Source organism: Triturus cristatus, chromosome 3_2 (genome assembly GCF_964204655.1).
Source record: "Triturus cristatus chromosome 3_2, aTriCri1.1, whole genome shotgun sequence".
NCBI classification, from domain to species: domain Eukaryota; kingdom Metazoa; phylum Chordata; class Amphibia; order Caudata; family Salamandridae; genus Triturus; species Triturus cristatus.
The window spans coordinates 633641536-633663783 of record NC_140584.1 but is presented as its reverse complement, the minus strand read 5'-3'; the positions used below and the strand labels follow the sequence as shown (position 1 = coordinate 633663783).

Here is a 22248-nt window from a genome sequence, read left to right as displayed (position 1 = left end):
GACAAAACACCAATCTCTTTCTCTCTAGCAGAAACATTAATCACAAGAGTTATCTTGACATTTTTATTGCTGCCCGGAAGCTAGATGCACAAGGAACTCTTCAGCAGGCGTTTTTAAATCGTAAGAAGCTGCCAAGCACAGCGCCCCTCCTGAGTTCAGTGCCTCTCTCCAGTTCACCACCTATTGCGGCGCACCACTTGCACTGCCCTAAAGCCGGCACTGCTCACCACTCCCAAGCTCAATTGCTATATGCATAAATTACCCTAAAAGCTAGAAGAACTTATAAAAATATACTAGTAGCGGAAAGTTGAAATAAACACATCTAAGGAAGACAAAGTCATTTTCCAGGGTGAACGAAGGTAAGTGCTTCTGTTCTTGTTCTCGAAACTTAGACACTTACTTGGCATTAAACTAAAGTACATACAGTCTCTCCTGGGGTGCATAGTTTTTTCCATTCTTTTGGGGATCCCAGACCTAATTAACACAATGTTATAAATGTGCTTAGATTCACAGCAGTCCATTTAGGGACAGCACTTGTGCTGGTGAAAGGTTCCTTAACCCGAGCTTCATGGTAAACACTGCAGAGGACCCAAGAACACAATGCGCCGGCCAGTGCATATTTGAATGTAGGGGCAAAAATGCTGAATTTGTATTAGTCAGATGGAATTATGTTGTTAAAACCTATACGCAGTGTTATATTAGAATGCTGCCTATCCATGAGGTTATGCAGCCCTTGGAGTTATTTAACATATTACTCCGGTAATCTTGTTTTATAGTTTCATTCTCAAGTGCAAAATGAGACGTCTACACATAAATAAGTCTGAACTCTCAGAGAGAAATATAAGGGACAGAGTGGAAGATGAAGTTAGAGCTGAGAGCGCATCCGTCAGAGCAAGAAAATGAGATTGAGAAGTGTAACAATATGAGGGGAAACAAATGTGATGAGCCAGAGAAAAATAGGTGACAGGAGAAGCAGAGCATAGGGGGTGAAGAATGAGAGAGAGAGGAAAACAGAAAGTAAAACAGAGGAGGAGCAAGATAATGAGAAGGAGATAAATGGAAAGAATGAGAGTTAGTGAGGCAGAGAGAGAGAGAGAAAGAGAGATGAAGGGTGAGATAACTAAGAAGAGAAGAAGAAGACTTTGAGAGAGGGAGTAAGTGAGAGAGAAGATAAAGTGAGATCAAAAGAGAAGACATGTTTTGTGATCTGTTGTTCATGAATTTGAATTTCAACGAGGCCAAGTTTTAGTTTCATCTTTTTGAGGTTGGTAAATTTGTACAGTAATGCCTTTAAGACTGTAGAAATGCAGAGCAAAGAAACACTTTATTATAAGAGGTGCCTTGAGGTGAAGAGGGTTATCAGAGAGTTCCGCAGACCAAAGGAGAGTGAAATAAATTTACAGTGTTTGAGAGTAACAGCAAAATATAAGAACACAAATCTGTGAACCCTGAAAGCACCCCGAGATGTGAATATATAAACAGAGAGGAAAAAAGTAATCTTTAAAGAGCACAAATGTGTGCACGTGAGAGAGAAAACAGGATTAGAGCTATGGAAAATGTATTAATTTGCACTTAGGAAAAGAAAATCTGGCGTATGAAAGAATATAAGATCAAAAGGTGAAAGAAAGCCCCAAAGAGAAAGTATAAAAGGAGCCTGATAAACCCAGAGAGACACATAAAGAGTGAAAGAGACCCACAAGAGCAAACGAGGCACCCTTGAGAATGAGGGAGAAATGTAGCTAAGCCACGAGAGAGAGCATATGAATTTTTAGTTTTGTAAGGATCACTGAAAAACAATACGTTCTCTTTCTGTTGAACATCATCAAAATATGATGAGCCAGTATGTCTGGGTGTGCGAAGTTGCATTAACAGCCATTAGGAATGTTGACTTTCCATTTCACTTTTTGGCTGTGGTGTAGTACCAATAGTGTGTAATCGTAAGCATTGCTTGTTTTCCAGTGGCACATTATGAGAAGGTGTGCATTTTGTGGAGGATGTCAGTCCATTTCGTTTGGATGAAGTGAAAGTCCAGCTCAGCTTCCGAGCTGCAGGGTTAGAATAGTTGCACAGTTTCCATGTTTTGACTTGCGTACCCAGAACTGCCTTATCCAGTATTTCTCACAGAAAAAGGCCAGTGCACTCAATCAAATGCCTTGTCTCTGTCAATTCACAAGAGAAGTGCTGAGATTCACTTTATACAGTGAACGTGTGTCTGTCTGTCAGTCTCTGAGACACCCGGGAAGAGAAAGCTGCACAGTGTAAAAGGTTATGTTTGTGACCGGTTGTCTTTGTCTTTATTGATTTAGAGAAATTTGGGGAGTACACCCTTAAATTGTTTCTGCAGGACAGTAGGTTGGAGTAAGAGGTCGGTCTTAGTTTTTGGCTGATGATCAATAAGTCAAGAGTTGGGGAAACTCATGAGTCTTGATTAGCAGCATCACATGTTGGTAGGTTGGGTGTTGGCGGGAGATCCTTGAGTTGTTTTCTGAACAGTAGCAGGTTGAATAGGTTGTGATGTTCTATAGGCAGTCTGTTTCAAGGCCTGTTGTCAAACATTAAATGGATCATTCCTCTGTGAGCTATTGGGAAGACGATGTGGGATTGGAACACAGCTTATTTTTTGGGGGAATTTTGTCCTTGATTGATAGTGGTGCTTATCAGTAAATGGCTTTGTGAGGTAGAGGCGTGGAAGTTGAAAAAGAAGCAAGAGCGGGTTGTTAGCATCCAGGAAATACAACAATGTATTGTTTAAGTACAGCTGTCTAAGAATGGTAACATACATTTGCATGTGTTAAAAACGTTAGCCCTGCCTGGTCTTTACAATTTATTATCAGACTGTGGACACCAATGAATTAGCAAAATTAAAAGGCAACAGGCAGAAATTCCAAGACCAGGTTTACTAATGTCAAAGCTGATGGAAAATGTTGATAAATGTACTCTGACCACAAGAAAAGTGTACATCCTCTTTAAGCCCATGTGCTGACCTAAATGATTCACCTCATGCATTATAATCTTTTTTACCTTTTCCTATGTTGGATTACGCCTGGAGGCGTTTGGGAGTTGTGTCAATGTGAATTTCTCTGTATATGAGGTATTGACCAGCTGGGGGCTTTTTTTGTATAAGAGTCCACAACAACATTGCTATGTCACTGTACAGAAAACAACAAGAATGCTGTATGTGTGATAAGGGAAGTGAAGGGGTTCGAACAAGGCTATTTTACATGGTCCTAAACAAAAAGTGTTTGTAGTGGGTCAGAGGTAAGGATGTGTCCCCCACTCCAGCAAAATCCTCTCCTCCATCTGTGGCCTTTTTGTTTGTGTGTGAGTGTGTGTGCATGTGTATATATATGGAGAGAGAGAGAGATTCAAACATTTTAATCAAACAACACTGATTTGCTACAAAAGGTAGTTGAACAATTTAAAGTGTGTGGCAAGGTGCAGTGTCTTTGTTTTCAGTGTCATCACCCAATACTGTGGTGGTGGGCACTACAGGAGACGGGACAAATAGCACTGGGGAACTGGCACCATCTGGCCTCTCAAGAGAAACAAGTGAAGACTCTGGAGTAACTAAATACAACCTTTGAGGCTAGGGGTTCTGAGAGAGTATGAGGAAGAAGAAGGTCAATAAGATATCAAGATGAGAGATCCAGGCTCCAGGTCTGTACAGGATTAATGAAGAGTGTAGAAATAGATAAGAAAGCACTGGAAGCGATAATCAAGGGGCACAGTGAGAAAGTATGCAGGAAAGAAATCACAAGGTGCTATAACAACAAGGTCAACAGGAAAGCTGCTAATGAAGAGTGGGTGGGGTATAAAAGAGGAAAAGAGAAAAGAGAGGTAGAGAATGGAGAGGGTGAGAAAATGGAGGAAGGAAATGCAAAGCAGAGAGCAAAAAAAGAGCAGAGAAAGGTAGAGAAATACTGCACATGAGATAGGAAGAGCATAGTGGAATGATTTTGAGGGGATGGGACAGGAAAAGTTGGAGATAAAAGTGACAGAGAATAGAAAGAGAAATGCTGGGATGACAATGAAGAAAAGATAGGATGCTCAGAAATAATGGAAAGGAAGAGATAGAAAGCAAGAGGGAGGAAGGAGGTGCGAAAGAGAAGGAGCAGTGGATGCACCTTTGGCAAAACTGAACAATGAGTGGGCCCGATGTTGTATATCATGACAGGAGTCTGCATCAGGAATCCCACCTAAAATAGGGCAAACTTCCCTGGCGTACTGATGACAGGGACCCTTTATTGCATAGACCGCCACCTATGATAACCTGCTGGCAGAGTGTGCCCAACTATGATCCCCACCATCCAAGGTTACTTATAACGGCTGTATTGGTAACAGTCGGGTGACAAATGCAAAAAGAACAATTGATGGACAGAATGTAGAACAATGTCATACATTCACCCCAGTACAGAGATCCGGGCCTAAATCCATAGTTTTTTTGCTCACCATGCCATTCCAGTTTGGACCCAGCCATATGCAAATCAGTCTTGACCCTGCACCCAAAGGGAACAGTCCAGCCTGAACTGCCAGGCCAGGTTCTCCCTGGACTGGAAACAAGCATCCTAGGACCGGTTTTAGGCTTTCAGCCCTCATCAGCCAGGATAGCTTGACTCCAGTGGCATGGAGAGCACGGGACCCACGTCCATCAATTGTGTGTGTTTTGTATTGGTAACAGTGGTGTAACAAAAGCCCCCAGCCCCTGCAGTATGGAGGATTGCGGGCCTGAGAGCTCTTGACTGGCGCGGCGAATGGGGGGCCCCCTCCATGTACTTTGCAGGGGGGCCCCCTCAAATATGCCCCTGTTGTGTATTGTTTGTCTTTGTCAAACCTTTCCCCAAATCCCCCTTCCAATCCATTCATCAAACATCTAACCCTCTTCCCCCGGGTTGCGTGATTTAATGAGGTGGGACTTAATAATTTACACCATTAATTGATCACACACTTGGTGGGGCGGATGTGGTGAAAGCATCACCAACACAGCGCGGAATTAGGATCTTCTGCTCTAAGTATAGCTCACACTGGCCATATTTATTACTTACCCACCCACACATAAAAACAGTGTTTTATATTTTTAGAGGAACATCACTGCCAGCATCATCATTCAGGCACTGTATTGTATCAAAGCTTACCCTTTTCCACTTCATAGGTCGAGTCCACTTTATTTTGTAACTTTTACTAGGTCACCATTGTTCAGAATAATTAAATTTATCATTGCTTATCATATTTTCTCTATTGTATCTCTTTTTGTGTACTAATAGTCTAGTCTGGTGACTCTCTCAATTTTGTTCAAGCTTGCACATAATTAACAGCATTAACTCAGCTTTTATTTCAATTTAATTAGTTCCTTACAATGAATAAACCTTATCCTACAGTTTGGGTTCACCTAGGAGGGAGTGGTACCACACTTCTGATGCCTTCACTGTTAGTGCACTAGCATGCTACGTTGGGAAATCATTCAGCCCTCGCTTCAGCAAATCAGGTAAGAAGACTGTGGTTGATTGTTGACCTGCAATCTATATACAGTGGAAATTCATCCTCCCCACTCCGAGTCCTTAGGGGTTAATATAGTTGCAGACGGCAGAGACTGGGAGGAGAGAGTAGTAGGACAAGAGAGGGTACAGCATAACTATTTTATTTTTACACTATCAGCAAGTTTTAAAAACGGCAAAGGCAGGATTGCGAAGTAAAACAGTAGCACCCCAAAAATGTTTAATCATATTTATTTGACAGACTTGCAATGCGCACAGCTACCTGACGGGTTTCCCATCGCAGGATAGAAGCAGATAGCGATAACCCCAGCAAATAGCTAGAAAAACCACGTTTTTAGATATTTACGAAATGCCAGTAAATAATAACAGTTCTTATGAGTGCCAGGGAGAGAATTCCACAGCTTGGGGCCAAGATAGGAAAAGGATCGCCCCTAAATGCGTGTTAAACTAAACATAGCTGTGGTGAACAAAGAATGACTCGCAGATCTCAGCACACTCGTCTGCCTCTAAGGAGTCACCAATCCTTGGATGTATGCGGGATCTAGGCCATGTTTGACTTTGAACAAATAGCAAGGTGCCTTAAACTCATAATGTAAAACTGTGAAAAAAATGTATTCCCCTAACAATATAAACTAAAACCACAACTGGCCAACCCCTCTCCTGTTCCCCAACCAATGTCCTAAGTAGTGTCCAAGTGAAAAAACGAAATTGTCCATGAAGAAAATCCCCAAAATGCTCCAACTCCTACATTCCCAACCTCTCCCCACAGCAAGTCCCACCCACCAAAAAAAGGATAAAAAAAAGGGTAAAAAGAGGGCACTAACGGCAGGCTAGGAGCTTCTTCATTGTGTTCATGTGCCTCTCCATCCAGTCCTCCTGCCTGGCTTCCATGCGCACCATCCTCTGCATGATGTGGCACTGAAATACCCGGAAATAAGGGGGAGCAGCAGTGATGGAATGATGGTGGGAGGCTGCCATCAGACTGCAGTGACGGTGTACTGGAGGCACTGGGGCCCGGCTGGGGCCAGGGTATCTCCAGCTGCTGCTGCCGCCTCCTCCTTGTCCAGGACCCCCAGCCACTGGTATTTGGCCCTGATTACCTACATTTTCCTTTGCCAGGTCAGCCATGCAATCTCTTGCCTGTTAGGAGTTGGATCAGCAGGAGTAGTTATATAAAAAAAAAAAAAAGACAAATTGTAAACAATGCTCTTAAAATTATACAGTGGCAGAGTAGCGGTACATTTGCTGGTATCCTCAGGCCATTCGATTTTGATGTGAGAAGAGTTTCAGACATTATGTAGTATGGAGTACATAAGTATTCTTCTCTCTCTTATTAACCTAAATTAATGGAGGAATGCTAGGTCTGCAGGTGCCCTAGACATACTTGTGGTACTTTGGTACTCTCTGCAGGTGGGGCTGCTGTATAAGATTATTACTGTATTCCTATCATGGGCATGCTCTGTTAAATGCCCTTCAATTTAACAGAGGTACATCACATGAGGTACTATATAAAATCAATCATGCAGACAGGCATCCTCCTGTCTGTCGGTAAGTAGATGGTGGGAAAAGCAATGCACTATAGCACAGGGAAAGGATTAAGGGACAGGATATTGTATTTGGCACGTTTGGCTCAGACTATCCCTTCCCCAAAATTCAAAGGCACTTATTCTTGCTCCCACTTTACTCCCTGGCCTCAGCCTCCATCACCACACTTTGACATTACATTTTTTCCAACAAAATAGATTTGCTTGGCAGTAAGGAAAATAATTATTAACTTACTCTACTGCAGGTAAGTTAGATGGATTAGGCCAGGTAGGTACATGTTTCACTGATCATCATCATCATCAAGTGCCTAAGCTTTTGCTAGTAGTGAGTCACTTTGTTCAGCAAATGTTGAAAGGGAAAAATGTAAACAGACATAATCCGTTATGGAAGCAATAATAAAATATATCACTTGGCCAGAGGAATGTGGCGCATGCAAAGAATGTTTTTTTCCAAATTTTACTGAAGGCTGGGACAGAAGAACCATAGGAAAGAAGGTATGTACTAAGAAGTGACTGAGTGTGCACTGGGAGTGAAGTGAAGCAGAACTATTTTTGTATTGCCATGAAATTTGTAAATGTGCCTACACGTTAACAGAGGCAGACGCACAGAGCACAGCCAACAATGCAGTGCCACTGATGCCACCATGCAGCAGTTAGGTCACCATGGGTATCACTGGTGAAATGCCATGGGTATGGAGGGAGGGAGGTGATTGATGATGGGTGGGTAGGTAGGATTATTCATATTATATGTTGCGCTTGAAAACTACTGTGAGTCAAGGGAGTAGTCTGAAATACCATCTCAACCAAAGGTATAAAAACCTTGATAAAACCAAGGCAAGCAAGTAAAGGTGAGAAGACCGCCACTCCAGAGGAGCACCCTAGTCCCTTGTTCCTTCTTCATTTTAAGGATTTTTCCATTCATCATTGCATTGTTCTTCTGGTATTATTATCCTTTACCCTTGGCTTTGCTACTCACTGTTTAGGATTTACATTCTCTCAATCGAGTCTTCACCATTAAAAACTATCCATCCATACAAATATGTTTTCAGTCTCAACAAACCTTTTACCAACATACATTTGTAAACACAAGGAGATGATGGGTGGAGTGCTAAAACTTTTCAGATACTTACCCCCAGTCACAGATCTGGGTAAAATCCATCATCGTTCTTTAGCTCTTTTCGCCACCTGAGTTCAAACCCGGCTATATGCAAATCAGTCTTGACCCTGTGCCTCATGGCAACAGTCCAGCCCGAACTGCAAAGTCAGGTCTTCCCTGAACCAAAAACAAGCATCCTGCGACTGGTTTCATGGTAACACCCCTCATCAGCTACCCCTCCAGTGGCAAAGTGAGCAAGGGACCCAAGTCTGGGCATACCCTGCCAACTTAGGGCGAACAAAGCAAACACAAGGAGATGATGGAGGGAGCGCTGACACTTTTCAGACACTCACCCCCAGTCACAATCTGGGTTGAATCCATCATCGTTCTTAAGCTCACTTCACCAGCTCAGTTCAGACTCAGCTATATGCAAATCAGTCTTGACCCTGTGCTTCATGGGAACAGTCCAGCCCGAACTGCCAAGCTAGGTCTTCCCTGAACCAGAAACAAGCATCCTGGTACCGGTTTCAGGGCAACACCTCTCATCAGCCAGGCTAGTTTGAATCCAGTGGCAAAGTAAGCAAGGGACCCACGTCTGGGAATACCCTGCCAACTTAGGGCGAACAAAGCAAGCACAAGGAGATGATGGACAGAGCGCTGAAACTTTTCAGACATTCAACCCCAGTCACAAATCTGGGTTGAATCCATCATCGTTCTTTAGCTCACCTCACCACCTCAGTTCAGACCCACATATATGCCAATCAGTCTTGACCCTGTGCCTCATGGGAACAGTCCAGCCCGAACTGCCAATCCAGGTCATCCCATACATCTACCCACCCAAGCATCCTTTCACTCACCAAACCCACTATAGGATTCCTTTCACCCACCCAGACAGGCAATTTTTTCATCCATACACTTTCACCCACCCAGGCAGGCATCCTTTCAGCCGTATGCCCTTTTATCCATCCTTCACCTAACCATGCATCCTATCAGCCACCTATATGAATCCTTCCACCCACTCATCCTTCTCTTCCAATTATATTAATTTTTACCCATCCTTTTTCCTTCCATCCTTCTTTCCCATTTCCATCAACCCATCATAATTAAAGGTCTTTAAGAAACTTTGTCCGCTGAGTTGCAGATAGAAAAGGCTATGACTCAACTCCCCCCTGCGCTGACAACACGTAGATTGTCATATCGACCTCCAACGATGTAGAATTCAATACTTCCCAGTTTCACAACTGTATGAGAGCAGTCAGCAACTGAATGGGTAAGCATTGCCTTAAACTGAACTTGGAGAAAACTGAGGTAATTCTTTTTGGCAATAAACCTCATTTCTGGAACCCAGCATGATGGCCTACAGACTCTCCCCATCCTGATCCAAAAAGCAAAAAATCTGGGCAAAGTCATGAATGAAAAAACTAAATTTTAATAAGCATATCTGCTCAGTCGTCTCCTCCAGTTTCAATACTCTGAGAATTATGAAGAAGATTCTCCCTTTCATTCTCCTTACCTCTAGAAAAACAGTTATTTCTTTACTAATCCTTTCCAAACTGGATTACTGACATGGACTGTACACAAGGACCAAAGACAATACACAAGGAAATTACAGAGCGTTCAGAATGCAGCAACAAGGCTTATTCTTGATCTGCCCAAGTTTCATCCTGTTTCAGCTTCTATCAAAAAGCTCCACTGGCTTTCAGTGGTTAACCATATAAGAATTCAAGGCACTGTGCCTCACTAAGAAGGCCTTACATGACTCTGGTCCCTGATACCTTAAACAATCCTTCTCTTGGTGTGTACTCAATCGAGACCTTCAATCAAAAAATACATGGACGATCTCTCGCCCCAGATTTAAGAGACTCAAATGGGGGAGGGGGCAGCTGTTTCTCTCCTGAAGCCTCGGTGCTATGGAACAGTCTGCCCTTTAATATTAAAGCAGCTAGCACTTTATTGAGTTTCAGGAAACTTGTAAAATCTTGGCTTTTCAATACCTAGCCTCCTCTACTTCCTGCTACACTGCAATACCCAACTTAGTGCAAATACACCCTCATGCAATCTTGCACTTTATAAGTTTTATAACATAAAATAACATCTGCTCAAGAGGGGAATATTTAATTGTTCACAAGTCAACAGGTCACCCATGCAGTGAGTATATAAGTAATCATCAATAAGCAAGCAATATGACATTCCACTGCCCGCCACTTCTGCTAGCTCACCCCCTTGTCCCACTGCCCCATCAGCTGACTGGCTGATGCCGTCACTGCTGGCCCTGGCACTGGTGGTCGGTGTGACTAGAAAAGACATTTCACATTTTATAGATGCCAGATATGTCTCCCCAATTAATTCTTTAATAGCAAAATACTACCACACACATCACTACAATTTGGTTACAGTATCTTCTAATAAAAATATCAGGTTGGACATTTTGTTGGTGGCAATTTTTGAAAAGCCTCCAGACAAAATGTAATGGACTGGCAGAGCTAACAAGGAATCTGAGGTTTTTTTAAAGAAATAAAAGAGTGGACAACTGGACATATAGTTTTGGTTGGCAAATGCAATGGGGCGCCCTCCTCATACTTCCTTCAAGTCATGTTGCACGGTCTTCACCAACTGCTGCTAATACTAGGCCTAGCTAATACACAACATTGGGCTGTCTAACGTGACCCTGGCCACTCTATTGCTTTCCTGATTAAGCATGAGCAAGTAAAAGAAAGCCTTCTCATCTCAACAAACATGTGAGGAATACCTTACTTGGGCATGCAATCTTCACAGTAGTAGTACGCGATCAATGGGTTCCCAGAGTCTTACTACTAGGCAGTCCACAAAATATGTAAGGGGAGAGGGAAAGCTGACTGGCAAAGCAGAAGAAAGGAAGCTGCAGACAGACTAGTACAGAGACAGTTTGAAGTAAAGTACAGAAACTTGAAATATAGAAAATAAGTAAATAGACTAATGCAGAGATAACAAGAATTTAGAAACTGATACCTCGAAGAGGATTTAGAAAAAAAATAAGAAACGGGTAGAAATAATATTTCAAAATGAGAAGCAGTAAAAGTTAGGGAAATGAAAATAAAATGTAACAACAGGGGGGCTTACTGGGGCGACAAGAGCCATCGGCAGAGGAATTTTGGGAAGCACCTTCAGCAGCTTCCTCACCCGCCTCAGCCCTCTTCTTGCACCTGGAGGCTGATGTAAGACAAAAAGACAAAAAAAAGATTGGTGGTAAATAAAATAATCTCTCAATAAATATTTTTGGCCAGAAAAAGACAATCGCAATAACATTGAACTTTTCAAATCAGATCAGCCAGTAGTATCGTGGACCATCCTATCCTATTCCAAATTTCCTAAACCTACGTGGCCCTATTTCATATTTAGTAAACTAGATTATGGAATCACTAATAAATTGCAATGAATGATGTTTGCTTCTCATCTCATTCGCAATCTCAATGCCCTTTGATGGGCCAATTCACTAAATCTGCATTTTTCTTTAAAGGCATAGACGGATTCACGCATACATCAGATTGGTTGCATGACTCTTTACGAGCTACAAAAAAATAAAGGCTCTAAGAACTGAAGTGAGAGGACAGGTGCTGCTAAATTACGAAAAATAACTATCACTATTTTAGTGACAGGACAAAGGAGTCTCTGCATTTCCTCTTAAATGTTCAACCCAAGCGAGCGCCAATAAGTGCAATTAGGTAGCTCCGAGCACCTGTCTAGAATAACGATTACATTATATTTGTAAACTTAACTTACCTGTGTGTGAGCAGCATGCTTGCAATTTGGGAAAAATATTAGCAATAGCATAGAACACAAGTAATATTAATATTAATAATTGCTCATCGAGCCCCGTGATCGCTACTCTTAGCAGGTCCTGGTCTGAGTCCAGGATGTTAGACCACTGGGGCATCAGCTGCTGCTCCGTGTGCCGGACCTGAGAAATGGGACACTACCTGGTGCACCCTCGCCTAACTCTGCCAGCTCTCAGTGAGTCTGTACCCAGACCTAGTCCTGCCGCCTGCTACCAGGGTGTTGGGAAGGTGGAGCTGGACATAAAAGACCAGCGCTGCCACCTCCACCTCTACCTCTGAAAACAAGGCATGGGGCTTCAGACCTTGCTGGAGCCGCCTTCTACAAAGAAGGTGGCTGCTGCCCTTTTTTTTGCACCCTTCTCTTCCATGGCGCTGGAGAGAGGGAGAAAAAAAAAGTAAAAAGAACAAAGGAAGGTAAAAATAAGAAGTAAAGCGAAAAAATACAAATGTACAAAACTCACAAAAAAACACACCAAAATGTAGAAAAAAACGTAAAATACACACTTACAAAGCCAAAAGGTAAGATAATAAATACAAATGAGGGGAAAAAAGTTTTAGGACACAAGGAATATATAGATTGAGAAAGGATAAAAAGTAGGCCCCAGCACCATACACAGAGTGCGAAACAAGATGGTTGCACCCCTGCGAACGGCATGGTGCAGTTTGTGTGAGATTTCAGCCCGAGAACGCACTTCACGTTGACATACGGCTTAAGCGTCATGAGAACGGGTGGGACAGGGGAACTCTGCCTGATCATGGAACTGTGCCCGGGCCTATTTCTAAGCTCCCAGCAGACGCCATAGATAGAAGAACCTATCGAAGAAATAATGGAAGTAAATGGAGCTGATGTTACACATACTGCAAGGGAAATATCTGATTCCACTGCTAAAAGATCATTTTAATTACATGGCATTCAAGAATTACTGCTGGCACCAATACACCTCATAAATAGACATGTATTGTCCACTAGCTCTGATCAGCCGCTTCCATGTGTGACTGCATCAGTTAATTCTGAGTTCTGACCTATCTAGCGGTAGATTAAATCCCTCATTAAAGGCATCGGAGCAGCCATCAATGCCCACTGGGCTGCAGCGAAACACAGTTACTAATTATTTTATGAGTGCACCAACCAATGAGCAGTCAATAGAGAAGGCAATTAAGGAGCATGCATCATCTGACGAACAAAATAAAAGAGCCTTAAAGAAAGAGTGCCAATATGCAAATTCCTCCCCCTAAATATTAGAAAGCGTACAGGAAAGTGCCTGCTGAAGAAGTGAATATACATAGGATTTGGTAGCATAGAGAGGTGTGGTGATGTGTAAGGGCTGAGTGGTGACACATCACGGAATGCGACTTTGTCATAGCGCTACATTCCATGAGCGTCAGTTACTCCTATGCCCCCATTGAGATGGACGTGCTGGATCATCACTGAATAAACTTCAACCTGTTTGTACAATTGATGTGGAGAAGTTCACTACAGAAGTGGCGACCAGTGGAAAAGACACCTGCGCAAAGAAAAAAGGCAACTGCAGGGACAAGAGGGTGTTACCTTTCTGAACTGCGAATGCGCTGAATTATTGCAGGATTATTTTTATTTGAATAACATTAGCAGATGTGAGAGGCACCGTCTTAAAGTAAAGGGATAAATATTGACCCTTGATTTGCCTGGATATTGACTCTCTTATTGTTTAAAGCGCTCTGTAAACTTGTTTGCATTAGGCCACGCTTATGAATGTCAATGACTTCATGCTGTGCTAGGACACTTCAAGCCAGCTTGCGCATCCTTTGATGTTTAACAGCGCGTGGCCATTGCCAAGTTATGGAATGAGATAGCCGGTGCATGTATTTTTCAGCCAGCAAACTTTTTTGTCATTCTCTATATACTCATGTGGCTGTTACCTAGCAACAATACACGGTTCCGAGATACCTTTTATGGGCAAAAATGGCCAGATGGGGTGTGCCCCCAAACCTTATCAAATCTATAATTAATCTACACTCCAATACTTGGGTACAGATTAAAAAAAGCAAGGGTGATACAATGACCAGAAATATCCCCATATCCATTGGTCTCAAACAGGGATGTGTTCTAGCCCCTTGCCTTTTTAATATTTACACAGCAGACCTGGATACCCTGCTATCAGAAGTCTCGAGTGACCCTCCAAAAGTCTCCTACAGACCAGTGCGTAGCCTACAATATGTGTATGACATCGTTTTGTGTAGCCAGGCTCCTATGGGCTTGCAGTGGCAAATCACTACCCTATACAGTATAAGTGAATCCCTAGACTTGAAGCTCAATTACAGCAAGACCAAAGTCATCTGTTTCTTGCCAAAAAACAGACAGCAAAATCTGAAATTCAAATGAAAAGTTGCCGGGAATAAGGTCGACCAGGTCAGCACCTATAAATAACTTGGGGTGGAACTGGACGCTAGACTGAATTTCGAAAAGCATCTTGCCCAATGAAGGGCCTTTGTAAACAAACTGTTCTTCATCCTCAACTTAATAAATAATAAAATGGGGAGTTTGTCTCAGACTTATTTACTGCAAATCATTGCAGCCAAATTCTTACCATCACTGACCTATGGCTCAGAAATCATTGAGGGCAAAGATGTAACGACTCTCAATACTCTACAGTCCGTCCTGTTAAAAAGAATCTACCGCATCCCAAGACACACCTGTCAAGCTCAAGTCCGCCTTGAATTTGGCCTCCCGCACAACCTGCCAGCGAGAATGGCTGCACTACTTAAATTGTGCTGGAAGTTGAGAGCAGCTCTACCTGAGTCTTTGGCTGCCTTGTGTTGGTCCAAAATGAAAAATCAGCGCATGACCAAAAACAGCTGGCCAACCACACTCAACCAAGCACTGTCATCCCTCAATTTACATGAGGCCTGGAAGCTTAATATCAGCCATGCAGCATTCAAAAAAATAGCCAATAAATCCGCCAAACTAAAATCATAGTCGATGGATAAAGCGGAATTGGCAGGCAAAAATTACAGCTGGTCAGTTTTACAATCTTACAGCATCTGGGGGCCTCAACCATATCTTGCGTGCCATATTTCTCCAACCAACCAGCACTTTTACTTAGTAACACGAATGGGAGCCTTCCCCTCAAAAGATCAGGTGCCTGTCTGGGAACAAAGATGGTTGAACTCTCTCTGCCGGCTTTGCGGCCAATTTGATGAAAGTTTATTACACTTTCTGTGCATCTGTCGAGCTGTAATCCTTTTAAGGCAGAAACTACTTTGCCCCCCTTTTCGGGCGCTCAACATAAGATCACGCCGTACTGCAGTGCTAACACTACCGAATAGTAAATCAGTTTAGCTTTCCTGCAGAGGCCGCTAAGGTCCTTCTTCAAGTGAACAATCTATTAACAGCAACTCAGTCACCCCAGAGTAATAATAGCAGTTGCGGGGCAGGGACCCTTGAAGCAAAATCATTGCCAATCACTAGCTGAATTGTGCACTTACCCTTTAAGATTGCCAAAGAAACTTCTGTCGTCAAGTCCCTTGGGTGTAACCACGCACTGAGCACCTGATGGCCCATCGCTTTTAGTTTATTGCCTTCTTTAATGTAATGGACTCTTCAATATGAATTCCTTTTACCTCAAATCATACACATGTACACCTATACATTCACATATGGTGAACAAAGGGTTGAAAAGTATGGTTTGGATATAAAAATAGTATGGATGTTGACTATATTTGAAAAAAAAATGTTTTAAACTAATTGGTTTTAAAATATACTGTAGCAGTAATCATGTAGTCTTAGGGGCAAATGACTGGTTGCACTTTTTCCTAGGATGTGTTATTTCATTATGCTATTGACTGTAATATTTTATGGTTTTAAGATGCAAAATTGTTATGGTTTTAATTAACTGAAACAATAAATTTAAACTTAACTTAACTTAACTTAATTTAGTAACAATACATGCTGTGTGAGCGGGTTTACAGGGTAACTTGGTGTCTTCTACTGCTGCTTACCGTGTTACTGTGATCCTGCCTACTCGCTTCTTGTGACTGCCTTGCCACTGCGTCAGACGCTCCTCCCTCAGTGAACCTCAGTTCCAGTCTAAACTGGCTTGAGGTAATAAAAAGGAAGGAAGGACTAACGGCAAAAGAAAAAGTGGTGTCCATCTTGGTTTGGGGAACAGCAGTGATCTGTGCAGATTCCTCTGCGACCTTTCTAACTGCCAGTGGATGTGCAAATGCTCATTTCAGTTATTTGTATGCTAAGAACAAACTAAAGCCTACTTTGTTTTTCGTTTCAGCGATTTGCACCCAGTTATGTGGTGCAAATTTAATTTCAGCATAATTTTATCGACGATTGGCAGTGATTTGCACGCTATTATTTGGTACATACTCTTTTCCAACATATCTTCATCAGAGATTGGCATGCTATTGTTTGGTGCAAATCCTAATTATACACAGTACAGCGATTTGCACACTTTTTGCCTGTTAAGAGAACTTTCAGTTTAATACTATTGTATGATTTGTATTATATTATAGTATTGTGCTTTGTACCGCGTTTACTGTAAATGTTTATTTTTTATTTTTTAGTAGGTAGAGTATGCAGAATGTGCCTCCACCTGCCACATTTTTGCAAGATCCAGGTTAACCACAATTGGAGTGGAAGTTGCAGTTAAGGTCATTGAAGGCCTGTTTAGGGCTGATCAATGCACAACAATTTAAGCCAGAAGGAAAAATACATTTTCAATGTATTACTATTTAGGGGTGAAAGGACAAAATGTTTTTGATCATCTGCCTGAACATGAACCTACGGATGGGGAGGAACTCGATGAGTTTGATATGGCTATGGCTCAATTGGATAAATATTTTTCAAAAACAAAGAATTTAGTAGTACATAGCTATATGTTTCCTTACACGAGTACAAAAGTCTTCTGAAAGTATAGAAGCTTATGTTACTGCATTAAAAGTCCTCACAACTAAGTGTAAATTTGATTATTTTAATTCACAGTTGATAAGTGATCAGTTAGTGGTAAGGTGTAGCTCAAATAATATACAGCAGCGGTTGCATACTTGCAAGAATCCATATTTGGATAAGGCTATAGACATAGTTAAGAATATAGAGGGATCTTGTGAAGATGCAAAATTCCTAATGGAGTGACTCAACAAGGGGACAGTGTCAGGTGCTGTGGTGGGCAAACCTATGGCAATGGCAGAACATAAGAAAAACAGGGATTTGAGTAAATACAGTGTACCAGCGCATCAACAACGGAAAGTTTGCCATTACAGATGCAGTTCTCCTGATCATGTTTCTTCGTTCAAGCATTGTCCCGCACATGGTGAACAGTGTAAGACGAGCGGTAAATTAAGACATTTCGTCAGGATTTGCAGAAGTGGCAAGAGTAATACCATGTGTTGTATGAGAACAATGAAGATGATGTATCTGAGGAGTGTAAGGAATTAGTCTTAGGAGTGAGGATAATTAGGGAACTTCCTAATGTTCCTGATTTTGATATTGATGTTGTTATTGAAGGGAATGCAGTAAAAACATGAGTAGATACAGGGGCTCACATCACCATTGTGGCACAAGAGAAGTTTGATCAATTTTGCTCTAAAACGTTTTTGTTGCTCCAGATATTTTGTCAGTGGCCTATGGAGGTAGTATGGTGGACTTGATAGGCTATTTCTGGGTTACCATTGAGACATTAGTGGAGTCAATCAAAGGGAAGGTGTATGTAGCACGCAATGGCATCAACATGTTAGGGCTAGTTTATCAAGTAGAATTTAAAATGACTATAAGACCTTGCTCAGTTACACCTGTTACCATTGAAAAAATAACATAAAATCGGTCACTGATGTGGAGAATTCATGGGAGAGAAAATTTGAAAAAGAATTTCAGGAGAAGCTAGGGAAGATATCAATTTTCATGTACACTGTCAAAGTCAAACAAGGGGTTAAACCGGTGAAACACAAGCTGGATAACCTACCTTAGAGCGTAAGAAGAGAGTTATCAGACATGTTAAGTGATATGTGTGAGCAGGGTATTATTGAGAATGTGGAGGGTTATTTCCCATTGTTTTTGCAAAATCGAAGTCTGGGGAACTCCGGAAGTGTGTGGAATTAAGAAACATCAATTGGGCCATCTGGGTTAACGATTGTCCACTGCAGAGAATTGAAGACTTGATCACCAAGATTGGACATTCAAGCTGGTTTACCAAGGTAGATCTAAGGGCAGCTTACCATTGGGTTGAACAGGAGAAGGATTCAGGACCCCTACAACTATTGTTACTCCAGACAGTACTTTTCAGTTCTGCAGAATGCCGTTTGGCATAGCTTCTGTTGAAGTAGTTTTTCAGAGAGTACTGTCCACCATGTTCAAACAGTTCCCATAAATAGCAGCATTCCAGAATGATATTTTGGTGTTCTCAAACAGTGAATATGAACACGATCAAGTGTTAAGTAACGTGTTAATTATACTTATAAACAAAGGAGCTACTTTATTGAAAGACAAATGCACTTTTTTAAAACAAGAGAAGTAGAGTATTTGGGTCATCTTTTCTCTAGCCATAGTGTGAAATCTAAACCTTTCCTTGTAAAACACATAGTAGATGTACCTGCTCCTAGAATAAGGAACAGCTACGTTCTTTCTTGGGCTATGTGAGTTCTTAGCCAAGTTTTTGAGAAATTTGCAAATCTAACTGAATGCTTTAGAAGGCTTTTGAAGAAAGGTACATATTTTGTGTGGTCCTCTGTGTGTGACCAAATATTTTAAACTATCAAAGGAGAAAGTGTGAAAGCACCTGCTTTGCAACCATTTGTAGAAGGAAGGAAAACAGTTGTCACTGTGGATGCGTGTGAGTATGGGCTAGGGGCAGAGCATAAAGATTCTGTAATTGAGATATAACATTTGGCATGTGTGTGGAGTATAGAAACGTTTAGGCCAAATTTGTGGGGAGGAACGTTTTTGCAAAAGACTTATCATTGACCTTTAGTCAATATTCTAACAGAAAAAAAGGCTCCACAGCCAGAATTCCCAGATTAACATCAAAATTGTTGGAATTCACATTCACGTATATCCCAGGAGGGAAAAATTCCAGGGCAGAGTGTTTGTCCAAAACTCTGATGGTCTGGAATTGGAGTTCTGAATTCTAGAAGGGTTTTATTGCTTATGTAGGGGATGTTAGTGTGTGTGGTAAAAGTGAAGACTGGGTTGATACAATTGAGAAGGATCATATTTCGAAATAAGTTATTTTACTAGTGAGGTCGGTTGGCCAAAATAAAATAATTCATCCTATGAGTTGCATATGTTTTGGAAAGTTTTGGAAGAGTTATCCATGGAAGACAGAGTGTTGGTGCATGGGGACAAGTTGATCCCACCTTCCTGCTACCACTAATTTATTATTGAACTGGTACATCTGGGTTCTACAGCACCAAAAGGTAGGTGAGGGAAAATGTTTGGTGGCCAAGAATGAATGGTGAAATTGAAATGTTTTGTGGAAACTGTGAGAAGTTCAAATTAAGTGATAAAGTCTTGGTGACAGAGGGTTCGGTTGATTTAATGACTTTATGTCCAGATAAATATTGGCACTGTGCCGGTGGGGATTTTTTAGAACCATGTCACGTATTACTTAATCATATGATACTTTGTGGTAATGATTAATCCCTTGTCTAGGTGGGTTGAAGTAGAACAGGGTTGTTAACCTACCACTAGAAAAGTCATTGACTGTTTTTTAATAATTTTTGGTAGAGAAGAATTTCAGGAGAAACTTTAACAGATAATGGAGTACAATTTATGTCTGTACCGATTACTTCATTTCTAGGCAGATGTGCCGTAAAACATTTGAGAACACCTTTATTCAACCCCCAAAGCAATTGAAGAGTAGAACGCTTTAGCAAGGTGTTAGTGGAGTGTATTCAGTCCACAATCAGAAGTGAAATTAATGGCTCCCCACACTGTAACTGGTAGAACTCCCTTCAAATTAATTAGAGGGAGGAAAGTTTTAACTGAACTATGTTCTTTTTGGATTTTTCAGTTAATTGCTAAAGGAGGTAGTATTGGTGATTGGTGGAGATATGGTGAAGATAAGTCTAACTTGACCAGTCTGGCAAAAATGGGAAAAATGGGGACTGAAATAAAAAGAAAAGATTGTAAATTAGAAATTGGAGATTGGATGCATGTAACAAACCACATGGGGAAGGATTATCTAAATTTAAAGAACCTTCTCAAGTGTGTGAATTGAGGAAGAACTCTGTGAGTACCAAACACAGTAATGTTACCAGGGAAATAGTAACAAATGCTACAAATATTGTTGAATTGAATAATCCTGCAAGAAAGAGTACTCACACCAGAGTTGCACCAAGGAAATGGCAAAATTGTGTTAACTACTGAAGAAATTGGTCAATTTTTATGCTCTTTTTGGTATATATACTGTTCCTAATTTTTCTTTTTTCCTTATTTATTCACTGTATTTCCTCTTGTAAAATGGGGGGAAGGCTAGTGATAAAGAGTTTGTATTCTTTTATAAAAAGGGGAGATGTGTGGTGATGTGTAAGTGCTGAGTGGTCACATATTAGGGAATGCTATGATGTCATAGCACTGCATTCAATGAGTTTCAGTTCCTTCTGTGCCCCAGTAGAGATGGACGTGCTGAGTCATCACTGAATAAACTTAAACCTGTTTGTACAATTCATGTGGAGAAGTTTACTACAACAGGTTCGCCTTCAACCTTGACTGACTGCTTTCTGTCTAAGCATCAGATCATAACTGTAGCAGTCTTCCATAAAGAATACAATGCTGGGGAAAGCAACAGCAAGGAGTGAGTGTTCAGTGTATTGAATAGTCCATCCATAAAGAACGGAACAACCAAGAATGGTGTCCATCTACCCCCTTCCTTTGCATGTCAAAACCAGTCATCTGTGTTACTAGTGGGGAGTCTGACCTCTCGTTCGATTTGAATTAAGACATACTGTGGTGCACTTTGCTCTAGTAGATCTTGCCAAAACAGCACCATGAAATCAGCATCCCTGGACTGTGACTTACCAAAGTATAGTGGTATTAATACTACAGATTATCTTCCTGAGCAACCAATTTTCTCCATTATGCACACTCTGTGTAGAATATTGGATCTCATGGTGAATAACCTAGCAGTGCACAGTATAAAATCGGAGAAAGATTATCTGAAATATTATCTAGCATAGCAACTATTGACTCTTGCATGAATGCAATGGAGTGTGCGGTGAAAGATTCACTTAAGAGTATACCTTCTCCAATGAGATAAAGACCCACTCAAAGATTGCTAATAAGCTTGCATACGTTCCAGAAGTCATTAGTTAAATTCTAGATGACTGAAAAAAGACAATGAGCAAAGGAATATCCACTGTAATTGTAACCAATTTGGGTCCCCAGATGGCTAAGGCCAGATGTTTTGAAGGGAAGGCTTTGTGATTACCAAGTAGCACATTTTTGTGATTCACTATTTGGTAATCTCAACACCCATGTAGAAATGTGCGTTTCACATATATTGCGAGTCCCAATCGCAATTGTGAGTCACAAATAGACTTGCCTGATTAATATTCATGAGGTAGGACTCAATTTACGACCCATTGGGAATCGCAAAAATCACAGGAATGCTAGCCTGCTGCAGTCAACAGATCACCATGTCTGTGATTAATTTTCAATAAAGCAATGTTTTTGTTTAAACACGGCCCATTTTCCTTAAAGAAAAATGGGATGAATTTCAAACTGAAAAACGAAAGGTTTTCTTTTTACTTTTTCAGAGTAGTCAGTGGACCGTGGGACCACTGCCTTCTCTTAAAAATGCTTTTCTAAAACAATCACAAAGGGGAAAAGGGCTCCTGGGGATGCCATTTGCAAATGTGTTACCATCTACTTGAAGTAAGTGGTAAAATGCGAATGTTCACACATACCACTGCGATTCAGTATTAGGAAGGGACGTCCCTTCCTAATACCAAATCGCAAACCCTTCTTTAGAATTGCATAAAAAGGCAAATTCTTAAGCAACCTCTTAAGCAAAGATTGTACAAAATCCTTTTTAAAAACTGAAGAAAAATTGTCAAAAAACCAGCCTTCTAGACACAAGAACCGGACAGACAGAAAAATCCTTGCACAAGCAGGAGAAAGCACCCAATTTGGATGCATATAATGATCAAGGTGGGCAAATTAAAAGTGATAATAATAATCCAAAAGGGGGGGGGACAGGGGGCTTTGTTTAAGGAGGTCCAATGTACATGCCCCAGAGGCCTATTTCCAAAACGGGGTACAGAGTTCCTCAAGTAAAATAAGGAAGAGATAGGGACAAAGGTGGAGGCAAGATTCAACC

The 22248-nt window shown here is 41.3% G+C and overlaps 1 long non-coding RNA gene across 1 annotated transcript; it reads right to left on the bottom strand.

The window, feature by feature from the left end:
* Nucleotides 1-5738: 5738 nt before the first annotated feature.
* On the bottom strand, nucleotides 5739-15968 carry LOC146857867 (uncharacterized). Its single transcript, XR_014979624.1, has 3 exons — nucleotides 15926-15968; nucleotides 11232-11321; nucleotides 5739-6632 (listed from the first exon to the last, which is right to left on the bottom strand). It is a non-coding gene; the product is annotated as an uncharacterized LOC146857867 (long non-coding RNA).
* Nucleotides 15969-22248: the final 6280 nt, after the last annotated feature.